Source organism: Papio anubis, chromosome 11, assembly GCF_008728515.1.
Source record: "Papio anubis isolate 15944 chromosome 11, Panubis1.0, whole genome shotgun sequence".
NCBI lineage: Eukaryota > Metazoa > Chordata > Mammalia > Primates > Cercopithecidae > Papio > Papio anubis.
The window spans coordinates 111,876,701-111,889,482 of record NC_044986.1 but is presented as its reverse complement, the minus strand read 5'-3'; the positions used below and the strand labels follow the sequence as shown (position 1 = coordinate 111,889,482).

General features: G+C 40.9%; 1 protein-coding gene and 1 pseudogene across 4 annotated transcripts in view; one reads left to right on the top strand and one right to left on the bottom strand.

Annotated features, from left to right (window-relative positions):
* FRMD4A (FERM domain containing 4A) overlaps nt 1–12,782 on the bottom strand; it is a 693,308-nt gene that overhangs the window by 460,627 nt on the left and 219,899 nt on the right. The window lies entirely within an intron of this gene.
* Nucleotides 3,355–3,974, top strand: LOC108587517 (annotated as a pseudogene). The gene has a single exon (XR_001906183.3). The product of XR_001906183.3 is annotated as a high mobility group protein B3 pseudogene (transcript).

Below are 12,782 nucleotides of genomic sequence, written 5' to 3'. Positions count from 1 at the left end.
GCAATAAAATAAAGTTTGTTAGATGGCTGGGCATGGTGCATCATGCCTGTAATCCCAGCACTTTGGGTGGCCAAGACCAGACGATCACTTGAGCCCAGGAGTTTGAGAGCAGCCTGGGCAACATAGCAAGACCCCATCTCCACAAAAACAAAATTAAAAAAAAAAAAAAAAAAGTTTGTTAGATATGCGTATCCATATCTTCTCTCTATAAAATTATAATAGAGTTACTATAAATAATTTTAATGGACTATTACATAAATTAATACATTGTCACTTATAACATTGTAGTTTACATCTCTAAAAGACAGAAATTTAAAGAAAACGACCATAATGCCATTCTTATACTTATACAATAGTTTCTTAATATTCTTAAATGGTGCTTAGACTTCCTCAATTGTGTGTGTTGTTTGAAGCAGGATCCAAATAAGGTCCAGAAATAGCGATTGACTAGTATGTCTCAGTTCTCTTTTAATCTATAGATTTCTCAATTTCTTTCTTTTTTCTTGCAAATCTTGTTGAACACACTGGGTCATTTGTTTTTACAGTTTCCTGTAATCTGGATTTTACTAATTGAATCTCTGTGGTGTTGTTTATCATGTTCCTCTGTTTCCTGTATTTCTTGTACATTTGGCAAGAATACATCATCGGTGGTGGCATATCCTTCCACCCAGTGTTATATAATGTCTGATTTTCTCTCTTTTTGTGATATCATCATCTGTTGATCTCTGCCTAACTCCGTTAATTCTTTAGGGATTGTAAATGTTGTCATTTTTATTCTATCATTCCTACATCATTGATTAGTTAGAATATATCCACAACAGGAAACACCCCTTTATTCACCAATTTTTAAAATTCACTAATTTTTACCATGCCTAGCATCATCCAAATGTGACTGATGAATTTATTTAAAGCATCATTATTCATTTATGGAGTCAAACAAATTTGATATGTTTCAATTCATCCATTACAGTTTTATCCTAATTTGGAATCAAATTGTCTGACCCCAGGAATAAGAACTATTCAGTTGCTCCTGAATCTGTTTGAAACACCCTTGGTAGTCATTTAATTTCTTTGCTTCCTAGTGTGACCAATTATTTAAGGAGGTTGGTTCTCTTTAGTGGGAAATAGAATCTAGATCCACCATTGGGGAACGAGGAATACTAATTACTACTGGATTGGTTGTTTCTAGGACTTTACAGGGTACAAAATTGGGGCATTTTAAGTATTTTCTTTTAAGTATAAATTAAGTCATACATTTATGCTGGTATTTCCATTTCAAAATCAGGACTACAGTTTTACACAGTCTCATCAATTTCTTTTTTCTCACATGACAAAAATCTGGATCTCAATGATGCCAACACCATTTCTCACTTGCTTTATCCATACTACTCACATGATAGCCTCAGAAAAACAAAATCACCACTACCAACACCAAAGTGACTGGTAATCATTTCAGATTTTTTTTAAAGTTCTTTCTGTCCTTTGGGATATATAATGAAATCGCTATGACATAAAAGTTGCTTTGCAATTTGGAGATTTCTGAAGGAACTTAAAACCAAGCTTCCATTGGACCCAGCAATCCCATTAGTGGGAATATACCCAAAATAAAGAAATCATTCTAGCAAAAAGACACTCACACTCGTATGTTCATCACAGCACATTTACAACAGCAAAGAATCAATAATATACCCCTCAACCTAAGTGCCCAGCAATGGTGGGTTGGATAAAGAAAATGTGGTACATATACACCATGGAATACTATGTAGCCATGAAAAGGACTGAAATCATGTTCTTTACAGCAACATGGATACAGCTGGAGGTCATTATCCTGAGCAAATTAATGCAGGAACAGAAAACCAAATACTACATGTTCTCACTTATAAATGGAAGCTAAACACTGCATACTCACAGACATAAAGATGGGAACAATAGATGCTGGAGACTACTTAGAGAGGGGAGAGAGGGAAGGGACAAGGGCTGAAAAACTACCTATTGGGTACTATGCTCACTATCTGGCTGACAGGATCATTTATAACCCAAACCTCAGTGTTACATGATGTACCTGGGTAACAAGTCTGCATGTGAACCCCCATATCTAAAATAAAAGTTGAAATCGTAATAAAGTAAACTAAAAGTTGCTTTAAATAGTTCCTCCCTGTGTGTTTATGCCATCAACCAGATGTATATGTAAGTCTATTTTTTAATATTTAGGAGTTGCTTAGAGTTAACTTAATATTTATGCAACATGTTTATATCATTCTAAATCTCTAAAACAAGATATAGCCAAAGCTCATAGCTTCTATCATTATCTTATTCGCTTTGTTGCATCATTTTTCTTGTAGGTACCAGTTAGCCATTCTGTGTGTGTGTTTAGTGATCTTTGCTCTATTTTAAAAACACAAATAAATGTGTGTATATATTCATATCTTCTCTTTTCTAGAAAACAGCATACACTTTCTCACCTCACTTTTGCGTATAATAATATACCTTGAAAATCGCTCTATGGTTTATATAGAAGAGTTACTCATTTCTTTATAGAGCTACGAGATATTCTTTCATGTGGCTGGACCACAATTTATTTACCCAGACACCAATGGATAGACATTTGGGTTATTTCAGGTTGCTCTTCTTTTACTATGACAAATAATGCTGCAAGGAGTAGCCTTAGGAATAAGTGTTTTTGTATTTTTGGCAATCCATCTTAGGGGTGGGTCTCCAGAAGACGACCAAAGAGTAAATGTGTATATGATTTTGCTATACATGTTGTCAAATTCCCTTTCATAGAAGCTGTACCTTCTTGCATTCCCACCAGTATTCTCTGCAAGTGCCTCACTCTTCACAGTCGCTCCAATAGAATTCACTGCCAAACTGTGGGCTTTTTGTCCCTCTGTAGAGAGAAATGGCATTTTCATGTCGCTTTAATTGGCATTTCTCTTACTATTAGTGGGACCAGCATCTTTCTCAGGTTTCAGCTCTATTTTCAGATAAATGCATTTTAAAACATCTCGTAAGCTATGCATTATTATTTGGCCTTAATTTATGGGTGATATTTTGTGATACTAATTAAGTGCATTTGAGCTGGCTATTCAGCAGATCTTTGTAAGCACGGATCACCAAATCTGTCTGAAGTTTCTGAAATCTCTTCTACTTTAGAACAGCACATTTGAGAAGTAGTGTTATCAGGACTGAGGTTTAAACTCTTTGGCATATCTGGGGTATGTGATTGGAAATGTGTCTGAATTGGAATGTTGCCTTAACGAACACGTGTATAGAGCTTCACTATATATTCTAATGAGAATTCTGTACCAACACAAACCAGGTACTTCTTCATCAAGAACTTAACCTGATTAGACTAGCGAACAATACAGTCAGGATGGCTAAAGGTGACCCCAAGAAACCAAAAGGCAAGATGTCTGCTTATGCCTTCTTTGTGCAGACGTGCAGAGAAGAACATAAGAAGAAAAACCCAGAGGTCCCTGTCAATTTTGCAGAATTTTCCAAGAAGTGCTCTGAGAGATGGAAGACGATGCCCGGGAAAGAGAAATCTAAATTTGATGAAATGGCAAAGGCAGATAAAGTGTGCTATGATTGGGAAATGCAGGATTACGGACCAGCTAAGGGAGGCAAGAAGAAGAAGCATCCTAATGCTCCCAAAAGGCCACTGTCTGGATTATTCCTGTTCTGTTCAGAATTCCGTCCCAAGATCAAATCCACAAACCCCGGCATCTCTATTGGAGACGTGGCAAAAAAGCTGGGTGAGATGTGGAATAATTTAAATGACAGTGAAAAGCAGCCTTACATCACTAAGGCAGCAAAGCTGAAGGAGAAGTATGAGAAGGATGTTGCTGACTATAAGTCAAAAGGAAAGTTTGATGGTGCAAAGGGTCCTGCTAAAGTTGCCCGGAAAAAGGTGGAAGAGGAAGATGAAGAAGAGGAGGAGGAAGAAGAAGAGGAGGAATAAAGAAACTGTTTATCTGTTTAAAAAAAAAAAAAAAAAAACTTAACCCGATTAGACAGTCCTGTTTAGCAAAAAGAAGGACTGGGGAAATGGTTTGTTTAAAATAGCCATGGAGAAAGAACACACTTACAGGCTGGGTTTTTGCATAGGAAAAATAAGACAGGGAATTGAAGAATCAATAATATGCCCCTCATATTTGCTAAAGAAATGAAATAGAATGAATTTCTGAAGGGCAGGGATAAAATGAAAAAGGACCGATAGAAGAAAATTACTCCATAGAAACAAAAACAAATTCAATGGGGAAAAGTAGAAAGAGGCAAGAGCCAATTTCCTACGGACTCCTACAATCTCGAAGTCTCTGGCTGCCGTGAGACCTTCCCAGATCTTTGTAGTTCATGTAATTTTTCACACTTTTCTGACTTATTGATAAGATCAGCCATTTTTGCACTTTCTTGATTACATTCAATTTAGCACCTTATTGCTCATATCCTATCTTGTATTACTCTCTATTTGTTTCACTTACATGAAAGGCTCTCAAAGGGTTGAAGAGCCCAAGAGATTCCAAGCTCCTCAGCCTCTAGAAGATTAGACATTTATAAAATTTCTTGACTGAGAAATAAATATGGACTGGGGAGATACTGGTTGAAAAAAAAGCACCTCAGAAAAAAAAAGAAAGCCTCCAAAGAAACTTCTCAGAAGCAGCAATGGGTGAGATATTGTACCCTGCAAAGGCTGAACAGGAATCATTCATTTCTTCTCTTCCACAGTCAGTTCCTTAGTAGACCATAATTTCCAGTTTGTTTCACTGTTGGATGAAAGTTACAAAGAAAGTGAAAGTTCTGCAAAGAAGAAGAGAGTAACAAAAGAATGTAAAATGAGTGTTACACGAGAAAGTCAACAGATATATACTTGTTTCTTTTAAAGAACATAAAAATCAAGTGTCCCAATTACTGTCATCACCTGCACTTAAATTTGAACATATTCTCCTGCTGCAAAACAAAATACATAATCCAGTGTGTTTCCCTTTGTGTCTAAGCTGCCGGAAAAATTGGAGCAAAATTCATCAAGAATTTGTGTCAACTACTCAATGTAATGCCTAGAAGTTTACATTAGTTCCAGTTCTTAAAAAATGCTTTGGCCAGGTTTGGGGGCTCACGCCTGTAATCTCAGCACTTTGGGAGTCTGAGGTGGGCAGATCACTTGAGGTCAGGAGTTTAAAACCAGCCTGGCCAACATGTAGAAACCCTGTCTCTACTAAAACTACAAAAATTAGCCGGGTGTGGTGGCGGGCACCTGTAATCCCAGCTACTAAGGTGGTTGAGGCAGGAGAATCGCTTGAAACAGGAGGCAGAGGTTGCAGTGAGCTCAGATCATGACACTGCACTCCAGCCTGGGCCACACAGCAAGACTCCATCTTCCCCCGGCCCCCCACCCAAAAAAAAAGGTTTTCTACTCGGGAGGCTGAGGTGGTAGGATCACTTGAGCTCAGGAGGTCAAGGCTGCAGTGAGCTGAGATTGCGCCACTGCACTCCAGGCTGGGCAACAAAGCGAGATGCTGGCAAAACAAAAAACAAAAAACTCTTTTCTTTATTTCTAAGTGTTTTATCCCTGAGCCATTGAACATATCACAGATGTGGTTAAAAAATAAAAGTATGCATACATAAACATTGCTTTCCTATATAGAAGAAGGACTTTATAAAAAGGTCATCCAAAACCTTGTGTCTAGTTTAGAAGATCAAATAAGGAGAAACTGGTTCACGAAAAGAATAAAAAGAATTCACTCAAAAGAAAAAAAATTCTTTCTTGCCCATGATCAAATGTGGAAATGGGGGTGCTGACACAGACATCCCTGTCTTTGAAAACAGCAAACTTGAGAGATTTTATAAATTGTGAAGTGATCTGTAAGGCTATTCTCTTTTATAATTATTCAAGATGAGAACGCAGAAATAAACATTCCGGACAATGGAGGCATTCATCCATTTATTAAGGTGGCAAGATCGGAAGATACTCCAAAGAATGGTCCATCTAGTTACTTGAAATATATTAGAGCAGCTTTCTTGCTAAAACAAACAAACAAACAAACAAACACCTGTAAATTCCTTTGTTATCTGAAAACCACTGCAGAGCCATTTTTCTTTTGCCATGATTGAAGTGATTTTAATCTGCCAAACATACCTCAGAATTCTTTCACAAGCAGTTACTTTTTTCTTTTTAACGGTTATGTAAATTTTTTTAGTTCTGTGTATTTTTATTATTATTATTATTATTATTATTATTATTATTATTATTTGTTTTAGAGACAGTGTCTCCTGTCACCTAGGCTGGGGTGCAGTGGTGTAGTCATAGGTCACTGCAGTCTTGGATCCTTGGGCTCAAGCTATCCTCCTGCCTCAGCCTCCCAAGTAGCTGGGACTAAAGGCATGCTAAAAAATTTTAAGACCTGTGAGAAAGTACACATATCATAAAATTTACCGTCTTTATTTTTAGGTTCAGTAGTGTCAATTACATTTATGTTGTTGTACAAGTAATGGCCTAAACATTTTCATCTTGCAAAATGGAAACTTTGTATCTATTAAACAATTACCTCTCTACCCTAGCTTAGCCTCCGGTAACTGCCACTCTGTTTTCTGTCTCTACAAATTTGGCTATTCTAGGAAGTCATGTAAGTGGAATCCTACATTATTTCTTTTTATGACTGGCTTATTTCACTTAGCATAATGTCCTCCAGGTGCACAGGCAATATTTTACCCTCGATTTATTTATTCTGCTTTTTAAAATCACGAGCCTCTCTATGCCATGGGTTTCCCTGAGGCATGGATCCACTAAGAATGATGAAATAACATCCCACGCTGTGATTTGGCTCAAGGCTTTATTATTGCCATTGGACAGTTATAAAATGCCCAGATGTCTAGCTCAGGAATTACTTCACCTTACACAGTCCTCTACCCTGCAGGGATATCTAAGCTTGCAGCACTATGGTTAGGGAAAGATCAAAGTACAGAAGTCATTAAGACTGAATTTTAATACAATTAATCTATCAATTCATTGTGGATTAATTCATCCACAATGAATTCATACATATAAGAAATGTCTCTGAAACATACCTACTACAGGCAATGCATGATGTCATGCACCAAAAAGAATAAGCCATGATCCTGGCAGGGAGAAATCTTATTGCGAGATAAAGCAAATATATTTTTGAATAACATAAGAGGTGGTTACAGGATTTTATGACTAATTGACAAACTTATGACAAAACATTAAGTGGTGTGTGCTGTGGATGGGGGAGACATCCTGCAGGGCAGGTGGAGGAGGGAGCAGGATTCACCCACAGCTCCTAATCCATTGTAGATACTCCATGATTAAGGAAGGAAAGAAGGAAGAAGGAAGGAAGGGAGGGAGGGAGGGAGGGAAACAGAATGATGAAAGAGCTTTATGGCCCAGGGAATAGAGTGAGCAAATGCTTGGTGTTGAGAAAATGCACAATTAATTTGAGAAATGGTGATCAGACTCATTTGTCAGAAGGAAGGGTAGAAACACAGAAAGATGTCGGTAAGAGGACCAGCCATGGAATGTGGCCCAGCTGGGGAGGGCCCAGAGCAGTCAAGTCCATGTTCGAATTTAATTCTCTAAGTAATTAGGAGCTATGAAGATCAGTGAGCAGCAGTAACATGATTAATGTGGCATTTCAGGAGGATTAATCTGGCAGGTGTGCCTGATGGAGGAGCACAGAGGAGAGGGTAGAGAGCAGTCTGCAGTGGTCTCGATGTGGTTGTGTCTGTGTTTTCTTGCCTTTGATTTCAAAAGAATAAAATAGCTTTTAAGAGATAACAATAGCTCCACCAGGACCTCACCCATCTTCACACTGGGCTTTGCTTATAGGAGGAAATGATTAAACTTTCTTTCTTTTTTTGAGATGGAGTCTCACCCTGTAGCCCAGGCTGGAGCGCAGTGATGCCATTTTGGCTCACTGTAACCTCTGCCTCCCGGGTTCAAACGATTCTCCTGCCCCAGTCTCCAGAGTAGCTGGGATTATAGGCGTCTGCCATGATGCCTGGCTAATTTTTGTGTTTTTGGTACAGTTGGGGTTTCATCATGTTGGCCAGGGTGGCCTTGAACTCCTGACCTCAGGTGATCTGCCTGCCTCGGCCTCTCAAAGTGCTGGGATTACAGGCATAAGCCACTGTGCCCCGCCCCCTGATTAAACTTTTTTTCTTTCCAAATTCAAAAGGAAACTATGCTTACTATGCTTCCATCTCTCCCTTCCCTCGATGTGTATAGTTATTACAATTACGGAGACAGACAAAGAGGTTGTTAAATAGTGGCTCTGTGTAAGTGCGGGCTAAGGGTGAAACACTCGCCGAGAGCAGCCCTGAGCAGCCTGGAGGGGAAGGAGCTTGGGGACCTTGTACAGATTCGGACTGGAATCCCTTTTAATGACAGAGTTGTATTCTGTGGACTTAGGAGAAAACCAGCTCAAAGAATCCTGCCTGGTGTGCTGATTTTCATTTCGTTTGTCATCATTATTATTGTATTTTCAAAACGAGGTCCACATGGATACATCATTTAAAAGTTATGCAGTTGACTCTTGAACAACGTGGTTGAGCTGCCGGGGTGCACTTACAGGTGAATTTTCTTCTGCCTCTGCCACTTCTGAGACAGCAAAACCAACCCCTCCTCTTCCTCCTCAGCCCGCTCAATGTAAAGATGAGAAGGATAAAGGCCTTTATGATGATCCAGATCCAATCCCACCTAATGAATAGGAAATATATTGTCTCTTCCTTACGATTTTCTTAGCAACATTTTCTTTTCTCTAGCTGACTTTATTGTGAGGATACAGTACAGAATGCATAGAACACACAAAATATGTGGTAAGTGGCTGTTTGTGTTATTGATAAGGCTTCTGGTCAAGATCAACAGTAGACTATTAGTAGTTAAATTTTGGGGGAGTCAGGAGTTATACGCAGATTTCTGACTGAAAGGGGTATCAATGCCCCTAACTCCTATGTTGTTCAAGGATCGATTGTACATAAAAAAAGTCATTTTCAGAAATTATTTGTTGCTTATTTCTTCAAGTTATCCAAATCAAAGTCTATTTAGTAATACTCAAATTGGTCAAACGCTATTGTAAAGCCCTAATTGGAAATGCATATGTGTGTGTGTGTGTGTGTATGTGTGTATGTGTGCTGCCATTGTTTTCCTCTTCCTCGTCTTTCTCCTCCTTCTCCTCCAGCAGGGTCATATTATTGAAAAGCACACCTTTATCTGCTACCTGAATAATCTGGGAGTCACATCTCCGAGCCTCTGCTGCTCTGCATCCCGCCTCACCCCCAGCCCCTCCTATCACCAAGGATGCTGAGAGCTACTGTGAGTTGGCCAGACTCCAGCAGGGCATGGCGTTGGCCTGCAGTCTCAGTGGGGCATGCTTTCAAAGGCTTAAGCACACATACATGTGGGTATGGCTGCTTTTGGAAATTTTGTCTTCTCCCTGTGGCTTCTCTGAAAGGTCACTCACTGCCCACTGTGTGCGGCAACAAAGGTTCCGGGAAGATGCCTTGGGCTGGTTTCCTGCAGACTTGGGTGGATTCATTCCCAATTCCTTTTGGTTATTTTCCTCAGGCTCTCTTCTCTGTGGGTGAGCTCTGGCCTTTCCACCAGCCAGGTCCTACTTCAGAGACACAGGTAGGGCTTAAGGAGCCTCATTTGAGCCAGCTGGGGTCCCAGGGCTCACTTCCGTTGATTTCAAAAACCCCAGGAAGAGCCAGTGGAAAGGGCATATACCCATGTTCCAAAGCTTCTGTCCATCATTTGGAGGATGATGCTTCAAGTCTTCACTTGGAATGGATTTATTCCTATTTTTAGCCACAATCTAATAAGCCCATTTTTCTGTTTCCTCAATTCTCATTCACTTACTGCCTGTAATTTAGGAGAGGCAGACCCAAAGAGAGCAGAAAGGAATGACCGCTGCAAACCTGACAATGAGAGAGGGGTGCAAAGGAAGACTCAATACAGAGATGGCGGCCAGAGAACCATTCCCTAAAACCCCAGCTTTCAGATGAAAGAGAGAATGGCCAAATGCCTCTTTGGGGTCAGCTGACATTGTTTGGAGAAATGTGAGAGGTAACAAACAGGGAGGAAATCTGAGTGTCGAGGGTTAAGCCCCTTGCAGAGAGTTTCAGAATCCTGCAGATCCGCTGGTAGGCATCTCAGCCTGCAAAATCCCATTTAAGCTACCGGGATTAGCACATGCTGAGGGGTTCAGCACTGGATCCATGCCGGCCCTCTGCATATTGGATGGCAAAGAGCAAGTTCTGAGTGGATGTGGAACAAGGTACTGAAGTACTGTAGGAGGAGAAAGAATGGGATAGAAAGAGTGGACACACGGTGACATAAGACATGACTGCCTACCTGCTACCCATACACTCACTCACTCACTCACCCCCCTGCAAACCCCCAGCAAGCCTCTTAGACCACCTAGTACATTCCAGGGACTGTGCTGTGTTCTAAGGATACCAAATGAGAGCCTGTCCCCTGGAAGCTTGCAGTCTAGAGCAGCTCACCTTCAAAATCCAATGCGTGTTTTATAGTAACAGCACACCTCAAATCTGAGTCACTCTGCAAGTGGCAAGAGACACCTGTGCTGATGGCTACTGCATTGCACACTGCAGGTGTAGGCAAATCTGGCTGTTCCTTGATCACTACTAATGCAAAAGTCCCAGTCCATCTGTGGTTGGCCCCTTATCACTTATTTCATAGCTCTCACAAAATCACAAATATATAGGAAAAATAATAATTACTCTTCCCTAGTTAGCTATACTATGACTAGTCTTACAGTCTTCTTCCCAGAGATGAGGATGTTGCTCTATAATTGTTCTCATCTCCCTTACTCATAGACATTGATAAAGTTTGGAAATTTGTCCCCTTCTAATCTCATGTGGAAATGTGACTCCCAGTGTTGGAGGTAGGGCCTGGTGGGAGATGTTGGGATCATGGGAAAGGATCCTTCATGAGTGGTTTGGTGCTGTCCTTGTGGTAATGAGTGAGTTCTCACTCTATTCGTTTGCACAAGAACTGATGCTTAAAAAGAGCCTGGTACCTCCCTCTCTGCTGTCTCTTGCCACGTGACATCCCTGCCCTCTCTCCACCTTCCACCATGATTGGAAACTTCCTGAGGTCTGCACCAGAAGCAGATGCCAGTGCCATGGTTCTTGTCTGCAGAACCAGAATCAACCACCTTTCTTATAAATTATTCAGCCTCAGATATCTCTTCATAGCAATGCAAATAGACTAAGACATACATCAATGTAAAACTCCACTGAGCTCCTTGGAAGCCCACACCTTAACGATCAGCATTGCTGACTGTATAGCATTCTCTGAAAGAAAAATTGCCCATAATAGACACTCAATAAATAGTTTTGAGTGAATGGTTGAAGAAGTAGTTTGCAAGTGTCATTTTCAAGGCACTAGGAAAACAGGACCAATATTCAGAAACACATCAGATCATGCGTGCCTTAGTTGTTTTTCTCCTCGGGCTATTGCAGCTTCTGTGCATGCAAATGGAGGGGTTGGCTATGAAAATTGCATGCCCTGCATCATTACTCTGTTCTATTAGGAACCAGGCCCGACAGAAACACAGGGACATGTTTCACTTCAGAAACGTGTGTAGCATCTGTTAGGAAAGCCTGAAAACCGCCACGACAGCTTATTGTTCACCTCAGATTCAAGCAAAGAATGCACACTGGTAGGTGGTTTTTGCACGTTCATTCCTCTGTTAAGAACACATTGGGCCCATTGCAATGGGTGGATTGAACAGAAATAGCGCAATGTTTTACCTCTTGTGTTTTCTTGGCTGAAAGTAGATAAGGAGAGTTACCCCCAACCCTTGCTTGTCTTGGGATCCACCAAGTTCTGATGCTACAAATGAAAAAGGCTTGACATCCGAGATGGCCAGAGGGGTGGAGGAAGGCTTACGATCACAGGGTCTGGGGGCTAAAAGGACCCTCAGTGGGTTACAGAACTCAGCTTTCTCACCACGGAGAGACCCCGTTTATAGCAGCTTTAAAAACAAGCAGTAAACTAATGCCATGTTATAAAAATACTTGCCCAGTCCCCTGGCCCTCCATAAATAAGACAGTGAACTCAAACCAGCACCTGACATAATTTATCTTCACCTGCCATAATTTTTCCTTGCTTCCAGAAGAGGGGAAATGGCTATTGGCCTAGCAAACCTACACCATCCAAAGAAGAGGTATCTAACTTCCGGTTATGTTACATCTATCTTGGTGCTGACATTTACTTGTGCTTTCTTGGTTTATTTTCGGTTAAAAGCACGGCTCTGCGGCCATCGGGAGAATGTCCCTAGCAGACCTCCTGCAGCAGAGTTCATCACTGGTTGAGGACCCAGTGCTATGCATTGAAATGCATCTCTGTGCTCGCACTGAGGCCTTGCCTCCTGTAGGCTGTTTCATGTCAGTGACTGAGTACGGAAGAGATAGCTGATTCCTGGAAGACACTGGCATTTCCCCAGTACAATCCTTGCATGAGGAAGTTTGTCCTTAGAGGAAGTTTGTCTGCTTGGAGGACCCAGACTAACATGGACTGTTTTCCACTGATCCAGAAGAAGGCAAGAGTCCATCACAAGGCAGGGCCTGAACAGCACCTAGCATGTGACAGGCACTCGAGAAATATTTACTGAATGAATGAGAGAGCCTCCAACAGCTAATGAGGTGGCCCTAGCAAGGAGGATGGATCTTTTTATGAAACTGTTCAAGCAACAGCCTGCTGGCCTCCCATCATTGAGACCAGTGCCCTCTACTTCTGAGCT